This window comes from Camelina sativa, chromosome 12 (genome assembly GCF_000633955.1).
Source record: "Camelina sativa cultivar DH55 chromosome 12, Cs, whole genome shotgun sequence".
Classification (NCBI taxonomy): Eukaryota; Viridiplantae; Streptophyta; class Magnoliopsida; order Brassicales; family Brassicaceae; genus Camelina; species Camelina sativa.
Genome location: NC_025696.1, coordinates 1,530,549 through 1,544,693, shown reverse-complemented (window position 1 = coordinate 1,544,693; position 14,145 = coordinate 1,530,549). Strand labels below are relative to the sequence as shown.

The 14,145-nt window shown below is 30.5% G+C and overlaps 1 pseudogene; it reads right to left on the bottom strand.

Moving 5' to 3' along the window:
- LOC104729449 lies at positions 10,596-13,351 on the bottom strand (annotated as a pseudogene).

Here is a 14,145-nt window from a genome sequence, read left to right as displayed (position 1 = left end):
AAAAAAAAAAAAAGAAAAAAACAGAGTTTTTGAGATTTTATGGGCATGGAGAGAGAGAAGGAAGAGAGGGGAGTGTCTGTCACGCGCCAGCTAGGAAACAAAGGTTAAAATGATTGGTCTGTCATATGGATAAATGTGACGGTGGCTGTTACTGTAGCTAAAGCAATGAGCTTGTGTCAGCTCTTCGTTTTTTTTCAAACCAAAGATTATTTTTTTTTTTTTTTCTCCTCTCCCAAAACTTTTTTCCTCGTCGCACGTGAGACACACTAAACTATTTTACTCGTAGTTAGTTTTTTTTTTTTTTTTTTTTGGGGTAACAAATAATACAACCTTTATCTGTTTTCTCATAGTTTATTATTTAAAATAGAAATTTGTTAAGATACATATCCATATATTATAGAGAAAAAATGATTTATTAATATGGTGGGGAATTTTTTTGAAGAATTCCATTAGTTTATAGAAAACGAAAGATACACGACTTGTGTGTTTTTGACAAAATTATTTCCACTTTTAGCAAGTTGATTTGAGTTTGTAATTCCAGTTCTTTACTTGTTATATTCAAATTAGTTTTCAATATTTGTGAATATTAAAAACCGTGGCGTGATAAACAAGAATACATTAGTTGCTATTTTTATTCTATTGACTACTAGTATAATGTAAGCCCCATGCCACTGACATGCGTCCCGACTTTTATATATCAGTTTCCGTATTGTGAAATTTATCGACTTTACGGTGTCTATTTTTTCAACCATACAACGTTCGCGTTTAGTGTGTATATATGGTGGTATATACATGATCCGGATCCAAAACTAGTGACTCTTTTATAGTAATGAAGTACAAAATATAACCCCATAAATTATGGGTTTACCGTTATAAAATTAATATTATGAATGTGTTGAGGCTAACAAAGTGAATGCACGCACCAAAGTCTTCCAAGTCCTTGATGGATTTTAAAAAATATTCTTTTTTTCTCATTTTCGTAACTGTGGTTCGTAAATATAACTAAGATGCATTCTATTTTGATATATAGTTCATGAAGTTATCTATTTCCATTGTATATAGTCGTTAGTTTGCATTGATATCAAAAAAAAAAAATCAATCGTACTTGTTCTCTTGATGAATGCACAAACTGCATCATTTATTTCAATTACAACATTCACTTAACCTCGTATTTTTACAATTTCTGAAACAAAGGAAAGCAAATGGGAGACAATTGCTAAAAAGCCTGCAGCATTTGTTCTGCTTTTCTATTATTTTATTAAGTTCGTTTTTCTGGTACTATATTATACTAGTATATAAAAACTGTTAAATAAGTGTCGTAATGGTATTTGTAATTGTGAAAATATAATTTAATCTTATTTACATTTGATTATCCTTTTCAAAATTTTCATGATAGAGACATAAAAAGACAAGATTTAGGGCTCCTAGAATTTTCAAAGATATTAATGAAAGGATGGTTGAGATCTTTAATAATTTATTCAAAATTCAGCATGATTATAAACTTTTTATTTTATTTTGTCTAGATTCAAGATAGTTCAATGTTTTCTCTTGTTTTTTTTTTTATAATTGGTGCCTTGGTGGTTTGATGGAATTTTCAAGTTGAGTCTCTGTATGTTAAAAGACCCATACCTCGTTGTCTTGTCTGATTTGAAAGTCAGAAAAACAAAATAGAAAACAAAGATGATCCTAAACTTCCTTTTCACCTTTTATCATCATCGTTGCTCTCTTTTCTTCGTATATAATATAACGATTCAATTATTTATATGCACAACATACCAAAGTAATACATAAGATATAACAAGGATAATACAATTCAAACTCGCGCAATCTGTTTATAAGTTGTTCACTCGAAGTTTTTTGAAGACTTAAACAAACAAACAATCTGATATTGAACCAACCATTAGTACCATAATTATGAAACCCCAGCAGAGATATTTAAAGAGTTCGTCCTTGACAGCAGAGATATGTGACTTTAGGATGCACTCACAAAGCAAAAAAAAACGTTCTATTCTTTTCTACAAAGCTTTTTTTTATCACAAATTCTGTAGCGGTTGTCTTTTTATTGTTCAAGATATCTATTTTGCTAATTTGGACAATTTAGTGTTATCTATATGAAAGCTCTTCTTGCTTCTACGAATGCTAACACCTACTGCATTTTGAAAAAATTTGGGTCAACACACACTCTTCATCTCATTTACATGACATGAAAGTTGCATATTGGATTGTTACATATACCCTGCGAAAGGGACCACGAGATCATTAGGTTGCCTATCATAAATTCAACATCACACGTCAAATGAGATCCCCGAGACAACTCTCCCCACTTGGAACCTAATTATAAAAGCTACAATCATTTACTATTTTAAAAGGCTGGTAATCAAAAGTAAAAATAAATAAAATTTCAAAGGACTTATACAAAGAAGAACAGGTTTCAAACTGTTTTTGTTAGAGATCTAATTAAAAATAAATAAATTTAATGGTAAATAAATGTGGTTTATGACTAGAGTCCCATAGTACGCAATCATGGCGTCGTTTATTCATTGTTTGTCAACAACTTAACATCAAATATTGATAAAAGTTTTTCAGTCCGGTCAAATTGAATCAGAGTTGTGTCGAAATAAATCGATCTTACAGAAATTCAAAACTAATTTTCTTCACAATTAAAATAAAATGAACTTAAACCAATACTAGTATATAGTTTAATTCGGTTTAGTCCTCTAGGCCCTCATACAGTTTGGACTTGGAGTATATCGCAAACCAGTAGTAATTTTCCAACTCAACTCAAGTGTATATCTTTCCACCCAAAAAAAAAAAAGAACAACAAGATCGGACGGTTAGATAAGCAAGTGGATAGAGAGAGCCTAGAGATGCGCAACAAAGAATAAGCTTAAAACGTCACAAAACTATAGCATTGATCAGACGGTGGGTAATTCACGAGAGAGAGAGAGAGAGAGAGAGATTGAGAAGGTCGTGGATTCGGTGCTGAGATCTGGTGTGACATCGTCCTTTATAGAGTGTTCCCAAGAAAGAGTATAAAAAACACACGTGTTGTGTTTTCATTAGTGAGTTAGTACAACAGTTAAGTAGGATCGGACGGTCTAAAAAAAGGCTGAGATTGTGTACTTTGGTTGTTGTTGGATACGCACTCGAAAAGATCTATCTTTCTTTCGTTCGGTCGCTCAGTCAGTACAACAATCCTATCACTTTGACTCTCTTTGGTCTACTTCTTCTACGCGCAAGCTCTAGGCACGTTACTCAGACGCGTACATACAGAGAGACATTGGAGAGAATTATATATAGTTGTCAGAAGAATCTTGTTAAAAGATATGATGTTGAATAACGAACTCTAAAAGCAAAGCAGCAGTGAAACTTCAAAATATCTAACCCACACAAAAAAAAAGGTTTTTAATACCCCCCAACCAAAAGAAAAAAGAGTACACAATTCGAATCCAACGTTTCATTTTCGAATCCATCCATATTACAATTCTAATGGGACACTGAAGGTAGAACACAGATCATGCAAATGGGCTTTAAGAATGGATACAGTAAACCCAAAATACTATTATGTTTAATTTAATTAATAAGGCCTTAATTTAATAGGCCCATTATAAAGATATTAGGCCCATTCTGTTTAAACGATATCTTACATTGCAAGTCATTTTCTCCAATTGCTGAAAAAGTTGTAAGATTAATCTTCTCAATGTAATTTTAAATCACAAAAACGAAAAAGCTGAGACTTACGACTTAGCCTTTATTATCACGGTCTACCATAACTCCTGTCATTTTATTGAATGGTTCTTTCTCAATAACGTGATGAAATCAAACTGTAAAAATCCACAAAAGCGCAGACATAGTTTCTTGGGAATAAGGTAAGCCTAGATTTGACTTATCATCCATAGATTAGCTAATGCAATCCTCTCTATCTACGATTCGCAATCAATTCTCTCCACAAACTAGCATATACTACTCATTAATAAAGTCGAACCACACTGTCACGTACAGGTATATACTTCAAATTTATTACAAAAAATGCGTGTTAAATAACCTTAAAATTCTCTAATGGATTTTTCTGTTTGCAGAGTTGATTGACTTTTCTTCTTTCTTTTTTTTTCTTGACAAAGTTGGGTTGCTTTATATAGGAAAAATGAATATAGTATGAATCCTAAGGTATCAATTGTATAAATACGAAATGATCAACATCATCTTTCCTGATTTGGATATTTCGTAGTTAGTATTTCGATACTATAGTCTATAACTCTTTATCATATAAACGCAACTATAAATTTTCGTAAGTGAGTTGCAGAAAATTATGAAAGGGATTGAATATGGAGAAAGAAGTAGGTATGAGTCACAATTTGTACCCTAATTTGGGTGGTTCCCATGCTTATCACGACATTTTTAGATGGACCACGAGATTTTCTACTTTTATGAAATTTATAAAGTTGTCAAAATAAGCAAAAACACAAAATAATATGCCTTTTCCCAAATTGGAAACTCGTGAGACTCTTTAGTCTCTCTAATATCACGAAATTGTGTGTTTTGATAACATTTTGGGATGTGAAAACACCTTTCACTCTTTAAGACTTTGTTTGTGAATTCGGAAAGCAAGATCATTTTATTTATTGACTAATCAATATTCAATCAATACTACTAATTCTAAATATTAATAGTTATTTGTAGACAATTTTTTTGTTTAGACCAAAATAAACACTACCAAGTTTACACTATGAGATTTTAACCTGGTCTTCCTTTCAGTTTTTTTCTATCCTTACTTGTGTTGGTTTATAACATAAAAAGCAAATTTTAATTTGTTTGGTTTAAGATAATTTTGATTTTTGTTGGGTTTAATTGCTTTTGATTAATTTAATTCTTTTACAATTTGATTCAAATGATTGATTTACGGTTTACTTGCTTTAAAAAATCGTTTTAGTATTCTTACATAACATCCATGTTTTGTACCAATATATACTTTTTATTGGGACAAATAATAGCAAATACTCCATCTGGTTTTGTTTACATGTCGTTTAAGGTTTATTTTTTTGTTTAAAATTATTTGTCATTTCCACTTTTCTAGGTAACTTTTACAATAAAATTTCAAAAATAACTTCATTTAAACTAATACAATTGACTCTCTCTATCGAAAAAAGTCATATTCGATAACTTAATAAATAGGGTTTGATTGTAAAAAAAAAAACTAATACAATTAAAAAACTTGAGGAGTCACGTAGCCTGATTACATTAAATATGTGAGGTTAAATTTGTCAATTTATAATGTTTCTTAATCTACTCAAAAATCTCTAAAACGACAATTAAACTAAACCGGAGGGAGTTTTTATTAGTGGTTTATTAGAGTTGAAATAATGCCAACAATGGGTATGTTAATTGGATTTATTTCAATAAAAAAATTTAAAATAAATTTTGAATGTCACAAAATGCATAAAAGAAAAATACAAACCCGATGGGAGTTTACTATAAATAGAAATTGTGTTGAAAGCGATGGGACAAAACAAAGGCAATAAGGTAAGAAGATTGTCGGCGAAGGACAACAATATATGATGAAGCTGTGTGTGCTTAATTGATTCTTCTCTCCACTTCCACCCAAAAAAAAAAAAAAAGAAGAAGAAGAGATTCTTCAATAACAAAATTACAAGAAATATAATTCAAAAACTAAAATTACTATACGAAACGATATATATAACAAATACCTTATAGTTAGTTGATAACTTTTACTGCAATGGCAAAAAAAAAGATTACTGCTTGAGAATTACCAAATCAAACAGAAGGTAGCAGCAAATGATGGAATGAGCAAATTCAAACGGCATAATCATTGTGTATATTTTAATCAGTTTAGCGACAAGCCATTTGTAACTCGTTGTTTTCAAATTTCCAATATTTCTAGTATCTTTATTTTTTTTTTTTTAAACATTTTTTGGTTTCATTGTTAATATTACATCTTGTAGTTATTAACTATATTCTTCATATTTTCCCCTTATATATGCTTCTGATGAAATTAAATTTTCACCTTTTACTATTTTCTTTTCGAGTCGGACTAATATTCTAAATATGGAAACTGACATCTTGAATGGCAATACATAACTAAAGGAAACAAAGCCGAAAAGCAAAAAAGAAAAAAAAAAAAAAATGGCAGACTGTAAAAAGTAATAATTATATTTGAAATCTTGCAGGAGGGGTAAAAACACTTTTTACAAACAACAGAAATATTATTTGTTTCAGAGAGTTTTCTACTCTCGTGATAAGAGGACGAATCTAATGGTCTACGTGTCTCTGCAGAATAGACAATGCTTCGTCGATACGATGCAAAAGAAGAGATCTTAAAGTATAGATCTTTTTTACAAATTTAATATTTCTGGGTTTACTAAAGTTGCTGCAGAACATGAGTTCGCTCATCGCTGGTGTGAATAAATAATAGTAATAATACAGTCCAATGTTTCTTTTGTGTTTAGGGTCTTTCTCGACAAAGCATGAGAGACACCTGTCATCGTTTTTGGACCACTCTAATTTTGTTTCACCATTATACTTATTAATTACTATTATACTATGACTAATTATTGTTCCGAGTAAAATTAGTTTTTTTTTTTTTGGTCATAATATCTTCATTTTGATTCGGTACCAAGTGGATATATTTGATTATTTCCCTTTGAATTCACGGCATAGTGGATATATATTTTATTTTGTCTTTTTAAGGTAAGAGGCTAAAAAGTGTGTCGACGAAAAAAAGGGGGTCAATAAATTAAAGAAAAAAATAGAGTTGAAGAATTCATCATTCTTTCGATGTGTTTTTTTAAAAATTGACGTCGTTGATGAAATACAATAAATAACATATATCATCAATCTATATAACCTTAATCGAGTTAATTCCGGTCAAACTCGAAAAAACACGACTAAATCAAGTTTTTTTTTTACACATTTACACACTAGGATCAAAAAAAAAAAAAAAATCAACTTATTTTAAAAAATTCTTTAAATTATAATCTAACTTAAACATACGAATCCAATCTTGACTAGCTATTTAGTACTTACAATCTCGTTTTAGGATCCGGGTTAACCAAATTCGACCATACCTAGATTTAATATCACATTTGAACTATAATCAGATATGGACATAACCTTGTTTACAACCACATGCATGGAGTTTTATTCTTTTAGGATTCGTTTTATGATATTTGAATAAGAAATTATATACTAAAATTTTCATCCAATGTATTAACAGATCTTAGGTTTTAAAAAGTAAGCTAGGCTTATTTTTTTTTTTTTTTTTAAAAAGAGAAAATAAAATATCGGTTTGAGATTCTAGGTATTTCTTGCAAGTTGATTGTTTTTCTAGGAGACTCCATAAGCAAAAAAGCATATCCACTAATTATTTAATAATTTATATTTTTAATTGGTATCGTAAAAGTTTTTTGGATTGACGAGTTTAATATTGAAGCACTAAGAACAATCACGAAGTTGTACTAGCAAGTTGGGTAATACGATTATCCTCGTAGTACTACAAATCTTGCCACTTATAGAAATGAATTAAACTAAAATACTAGCCCTCATGCCATTATCATATGTTTGAAGTGACGACTTCAGTGACGAAATTAGGTTCATCTTAAATTAAATATTCCTTATGATTCGGTACTTAAGGAACTTTTATTTGTTTTTAAGATTTCTGCAGACAGTTTCTACTCATGGACCGACTGATTCCTTATCGTATGATTAAAAATATTATTTGACTAAACTAATTATAAAGTTTTCGAATTTCCCCAGGAAGTCTGCGTTCATTGGTCCTTCGTACCGCTTCCTCGTACACTAATCTCCACTTGCCTTCAAACCCTAGGACAATTTTATTTTCTTGACATACTCAAATTAATACATGTACAAAATACGTATATGTGTGCCTCTGTACATCTGACAGATTTTTTCTTTTTTTGTCCCTTGAAATACTTGTAAGGTTTTTGTTACCTGTTATATATAGTATAAAAAAGTTTTGATATATTTTTTAAATAATAAAACTGGTTTATGTTAGTGATTTAAGGATGAGATTGTTTATCTATCGATCAAATAGGAAACTGTTGTTACGACGTGATCCACGTGAATTACAAATTTCCACTGGAAAGAAAAATAATTCAAAATAACAGTTAACTAAATGCGTCGCGGTGCTCAACCGCCATTGAATGATTTGTGGCTTCATTCTAGTAGTATTTGACAAAAAAAATATTGTATATTCTATACTTTGTTAGTTTGTTACATAACCAATGGAAGACAGTATCATTATACTATAAAGGTAAAATAGTAGGTAGTCCATGTATGAGCCAACTAAATTCATGAATAGTTTAAGGTATTGATTGGTAGGTTGAGGTTCATTAAAAGGAAAAAAAAATCTGTTTCGTTTGATTAATGCTTATGCCATAACTCATAAGGTACTGCTATATTATATATACTGTGAAATACTTGATGACAACGAACGAGAAGACGTGTCAATAAACTGCATCGTTTATGACTCGTTTAAGAATAGATAATTGCAACATTATAACGTTGTATTATACTATGAAAAAAAAAACATTTATTCTATATCAAATTGATTTGTGAAATTAATACGATGAAAAGTATCAAAGCGATATTCTTTGTAAGAAAAGGGAATATACTAGTAGTATTTTTATTAAGATAATCGATATTTTCAATTACTATTTACTGATATAGTTTCGAATGGACTTAAATTCAAGTTCTTCCGGTCAATAAAAAAGACACTTGCTATAAAATTCATACAACTAAAGAGTTCAAGTTCTTCCGGTCAATAAAAAAGACACTTGCTATAAAATTCATACAACTAAAGAGTTCAAGTTCTTCCGGTCAATAAAAAAGACACTTGCTATAAAATTCATACAACTAAAGAGTTCAAGTTCTTCCGGTCAATAAAAAAGACACTTGCTATATAAAATTCATACAACTGAAACATTCAAGTTATTCCGGTCAATAAAAAAGACACTTGCTACAAAATTCATACAACTCCTGGTTTTGTATCATCTATTAGGTAAATAAATAGTCAGAATGTCATTGTAGGGGGAAAGTGTATTGTCAAAGTTAACTTTATATCTAGTATCATGTAAAAAAAAAAACGCAAAGGTAATTAATAAGGAGCACTCCGTATATAACTATGTAACCAAATAGATGAACCAAGATTTTAAGGAGGAATATGATTACATAGAGAACAAAAGTAAAATCGAGTAAAGGATTCATGAATAAGAGTAAGAAGAAACATTAAATAGAAGAATTAATAACTTTTTTTATTAGAAAGAGAATTAAAAAGAGGAGAAAGGAAGTGAAGCCGAGAAGTCTCTCTCACCATTATAACAATGTCTGACTTCTTTTGGGTTTCTGTGTGAGAGATAGAGAGAGAAACTGATTCAAAGGACACATTACTTGAAAATGACCACTCATCCCTAATAATCCTCAATTTTTATTTGCCTCTTTTCTCTCTATATACCTAAAAATTTACATTTCCCATATTCTTGTTTTTTTATAAAAATTACATAATTATTTATTAGTCTTGGAATATACTACTAGTATTTTAACTAACGGTCTCATAGCTTATTGTAGGCATTATGATTTGTATTCAGAGACTGTGAAAAAGGAAAAAGAGATCTTGCGGTTGATATTCATTTTAACTTTTTGTTGAGATCGTAAAATAACTGTGAGTATTATTTCTTACTCCATTAGGGAAACATCAGTACCAAACTACTTCTGATTCTCTCTCTCGTCTCACCGTTAATGTGCTGTAAAAAAATTAATATCGCTGTTTTTTTTTGTTCTGTCGGTAAAATATCTACAAAATGGACAAAACCAAAAAAATATCATTTTCTCTTTTTTACTTTCTATGATGATTGATACTACAACTTTGAATATAGTATAAACTAGGTAAATTCGTAATTTTTCTTATGGTTGACCCACATTAATTCATAAAACGTTACAAAGTGATTGAATAATTTGTGCTAGCTGTGATGATCAAAAACTCAAAAGTATTGAAATGGAGGTCAAAAAAACATATTTTGATTATAAAAGGTTAGAAAACTATATTTATGTAAAACAACTGAAATTTTAAGTCAATTTTGCGAGTGTGGTTCAACCTTTCCATTTGGCATTTAAATGAGTTGAACCATATTCAGTGTGTTTCAATTTATAGGATTTTTATGGTTAGAAAGTGAACATAAAAAGTATTTTAGGATTCGATTTATGGTGAGTCCAACTTTATCAAACCAATGCAGCAAAAGTGAAACCATGTGTTTATGCCCACATGCCAAACTTTTTATTTATAGAATGTAACAAACGAAAAAAAAAAACTATATATATATATATCTGAATAACTAACTATGCTGTGTTGAATAAAAAAGTAATTGGGTGACATAACTTCCAAGAATTTTTTTTTAAAATTAAATAAATGTGGGAAAATATGAATTGAATAGATATGAAAGAGGAATAACAAAACAAGTTAGGACTGAACACATATGTAGATAGGTGCAGGTAACATATAAAGCAGTAATGTTTTAAAAAAATCTTAATAAATGTATTGAGAAGAAACAACAAAAGACAACTCATTGACAAATCTCATCTCAACCTTTTTAGTCAGAACATCTCAAATCATACACTTATCCAATTTCCCATATAGAGATATAATATTATATATCCCATCTCTGGAATAATATTATCTCAGCCTATTTAACAAGAAGAGGTTTAAGGGAAAGAAAAAAAAAAATAGACAAAAGATAAGCCGATAATTAATTTAATACCAAGAAGAGAACACATGGAGATTTAAAGGTTCATTTTCTTCCGAATTTTGTTTCTTATATATAAAGAAAAATTTAAAATATTTTTAAAAAGATTCAAGAAGGTCTCATGAGAGGAGGTTGGAAGCCATTTGTCTGCAGCCAATTTTGATGAGAAGTAGGAGAAGAATTAAAAATCTGATTGTGATGATGAGGAGAGAATCCTGATGATGCTGCAGCATTTGTCAACACTTGGTTCGTAGAGGCCCGACCATCAAACCGGTGGTTCTCAGCCCCCGGAAACAGTGAGAATCCGCCTCCGTTGCCAATGTTGCTGCTGCCCGGATACTAATATTTACAACAAAAAGAAAAATGTTAATATACAATTATATCTTTTTAAATTAGTACTCTTTTGTGGTTTTAACTCACCTGGTGATTTGAATTGGGGATATGGTTAAGCATTCCGGTTTGACCTAATCCGAGAATTTCATTAGAGTGGAGATCTTGTTGTTGTTGCGTCATCTTAAAACAAAACAAAACAAAACATGTTTATAACAAAAACTAAACACTACATATTAAGGTTAGAAATTAAAATATGATTAAACCCTACCTTGAGCCGCATATCTTGACTCTTTTGCTTCGAATTAGCCGAGTTTCCCAGACTTAAATCGAGGTTATGATCTTGTGGAGTAGGATTCCCTGATGACTCTATTATGCACAACAAATTCAAAAATCATTAAACCAAATTCTGTTTTGGGTTAAAACAAACTTACTCGATTAAAATGAAAATTTGTTGTACCGGCATTGAGTTCTTCATCGTAAATACTCGGGTCGAAGTTGGTCACGGCGTCTTTGCCATTACATTTGATTGCCGCTTTATCGTAAGCTCTGTGGTTATTATATAGAAAGGAAATCAATTAGTAAAGGAAAAAAAAAACACATTTACACGATTTAAACAATGTGTGTGTAGAATCAAACAGAGAGACTATTACCTAGCAGCTTCGACCTCCGTGTCGAACAAACCCAAATAAACATACCTAAATAATATTTTAAAGATTTCAAGAACCCAAAAACTCAAGTTAAATATAACAAGAAACAAAGATCGTCAAAAAAAAAATATAACAAGAAACAAAGATGAAGAAGTGTTTGAATGATGATATTAGAATATAAGGAGAGATTACTTTTTGCCTAAAAATTGACCCATTCGAGCTTCCCAACGACCACACTTATGCAAAGTAACGCCTCTATACTTAGAACTTCCTCGAGGGAAGCCTGTGCTTTGTCGGCGAAGTACGTGGACAAACTCTTCCTTGGTTAAATTGGTCATCTATATAAAAATTCAATTTTCAATATTAATAACAATCTTTTGAAAATATTAGAAAATCTTATATATAGTTTATATAGTCTTATAGAGGAAGTAATTTAACACCTGTTTCAAGTCATCATCATAATCTTCGATGTTGAAGTTGATATCAGCTTCCACTCCACGGAACTTAATAGCAGCTCTATCATATGCTCTACAAAATAAAAAAACTTTGATTTATATGTCTGTATAAAAATCGATATTATTATATTTTATTCTTTTTTTTTTTTTTTAAGAGAGAGTCAAAGGGAGAAACATACCGAGCAGCTGCATGAGCAGTGTCAAATCCACCTATTCAGAAATTTAAATTAAAAAATAAAAAAATAATAATTACGATGACATTTTTCAACACCAAAAAAAAAAAAAAATGGGAATACAAAAAAAAATTACCTAAGTAAACCTGTTTCCCACAGTCCCTGAATTTCAGAGAAACATAAGGAACAAAACTATAGTTAAATTCGGTTTTGTAATTAAAATCGGTTTAGTAAAGATCGATTAATCAAAAAAAATTAAAAAAAAAAGAGAGATGAGATTAATACAAAATAACACTTAATAAATAAATAAAATTACCAAATATGAGATTCCCATCTTCCGGTACGCCGGTAAAACGTAACACCTCTATACTGAGAACTCCTTGACCTTGGTCCACGCCGGCTCTTTTTCAACGGTTGAGCCGGTTCCACCACGGCAGCAGCGGTCACGGTGGTAGCTTTACCGGTAGACGATCCGGTAGCTAGATCCGACTGACAAAACTTAACACCAAACCAGTGAGCCCGAGGAAAGCCAGAACCACCAACAACACCACCAGTCTCCTACAACGCCGTTAGAATCCATCTCAGGGAAGAACTGATGTGTAACAAGTGGGTTATTATTGGGTCTGACCCGGTTAGGAGGCTCGTCATCATCGGATCCATCTTCGATAACAACAGCAGAGGAACTTGAATTAGAGAAAGATCCGACCCGTTTACTTGGTGAAGAATAACAAAACTCTTCAGATTCTTCTTCTCTTAGTGAGTCGTTTAGATCCCACATTTTTTTTTTTTGGTAGATAATGTTTTTGAAAGGTTTTCTCAGAGAGACTTCAATCCTCTGGTTTGATTCTCCTCAAGGTTAGAAGCTAAATAAGAGAAACCAAAAGCTTTTGGTTGGTAGAAAATTAAAAATGAAATATAAAGATAGTAATAAGAGAGAGATATTACAAGGAAAAAAAAAACTTTTTTTTTATTTTGTTTATAAAAGAGTTTGCTTCTACGAAAGCTTTCATTTTTATCCTTTCCTTTATATTTACTTCCACTGCCCTTTCCTCTCTTTCTTCTCACTGTTTATTTAATTTATTTAAATAATAATAATATTATTCTCTCTCTCTATTCTAACCACTTGCTTTCTTTGGAAAAAAGATTATATTCGAAACAATTCCTCGTATTGGAGTTTCTTTTTTTAAAAATAAAATATTTCCACTTTCATTATTATCTATGTAGGCAAACCATCTTCTTTGATTAATCAAAAGATTCCTTTAATATGTAATTTCATGTTTTAAGAAAGTGAAGTCCACGGCTTGGTTCGGTAAGCAATCCTATAAAAGGCATTTTTTTCCCCCTAGATAATGATTTATCTAATAGATTACTTAAAAACCCCACAATTTTGCCAAATTTTGATTATTACTTTAAAAGCTTTTTTGTTTGTTTTTTTTTCTTGTCAATATGAATAAAAAAGGGTAATAAGGTTACATATACAAATAGATCACGCATACATCTATATATGTTAAAGATGTATGTTTCTGTACAATAAATAGGTGTTTTCATGATCGGGCAAATTAAAGTAGAGAAGATGGGATCTTAAGTTTTCTATACTACTACTTACTAATTACTAAATAGATTATTTATATGTTTATTTAAAGTGGAGTTCCATAAACAGCAATTCCTTTAAGACAAGCAAGTAATAGGGTTCTCACTATATAAAGAGTTATGTTATAATAAAGTTTTTCTAAATGGGACGACTAACTTATTTCAAGTTTGTCAT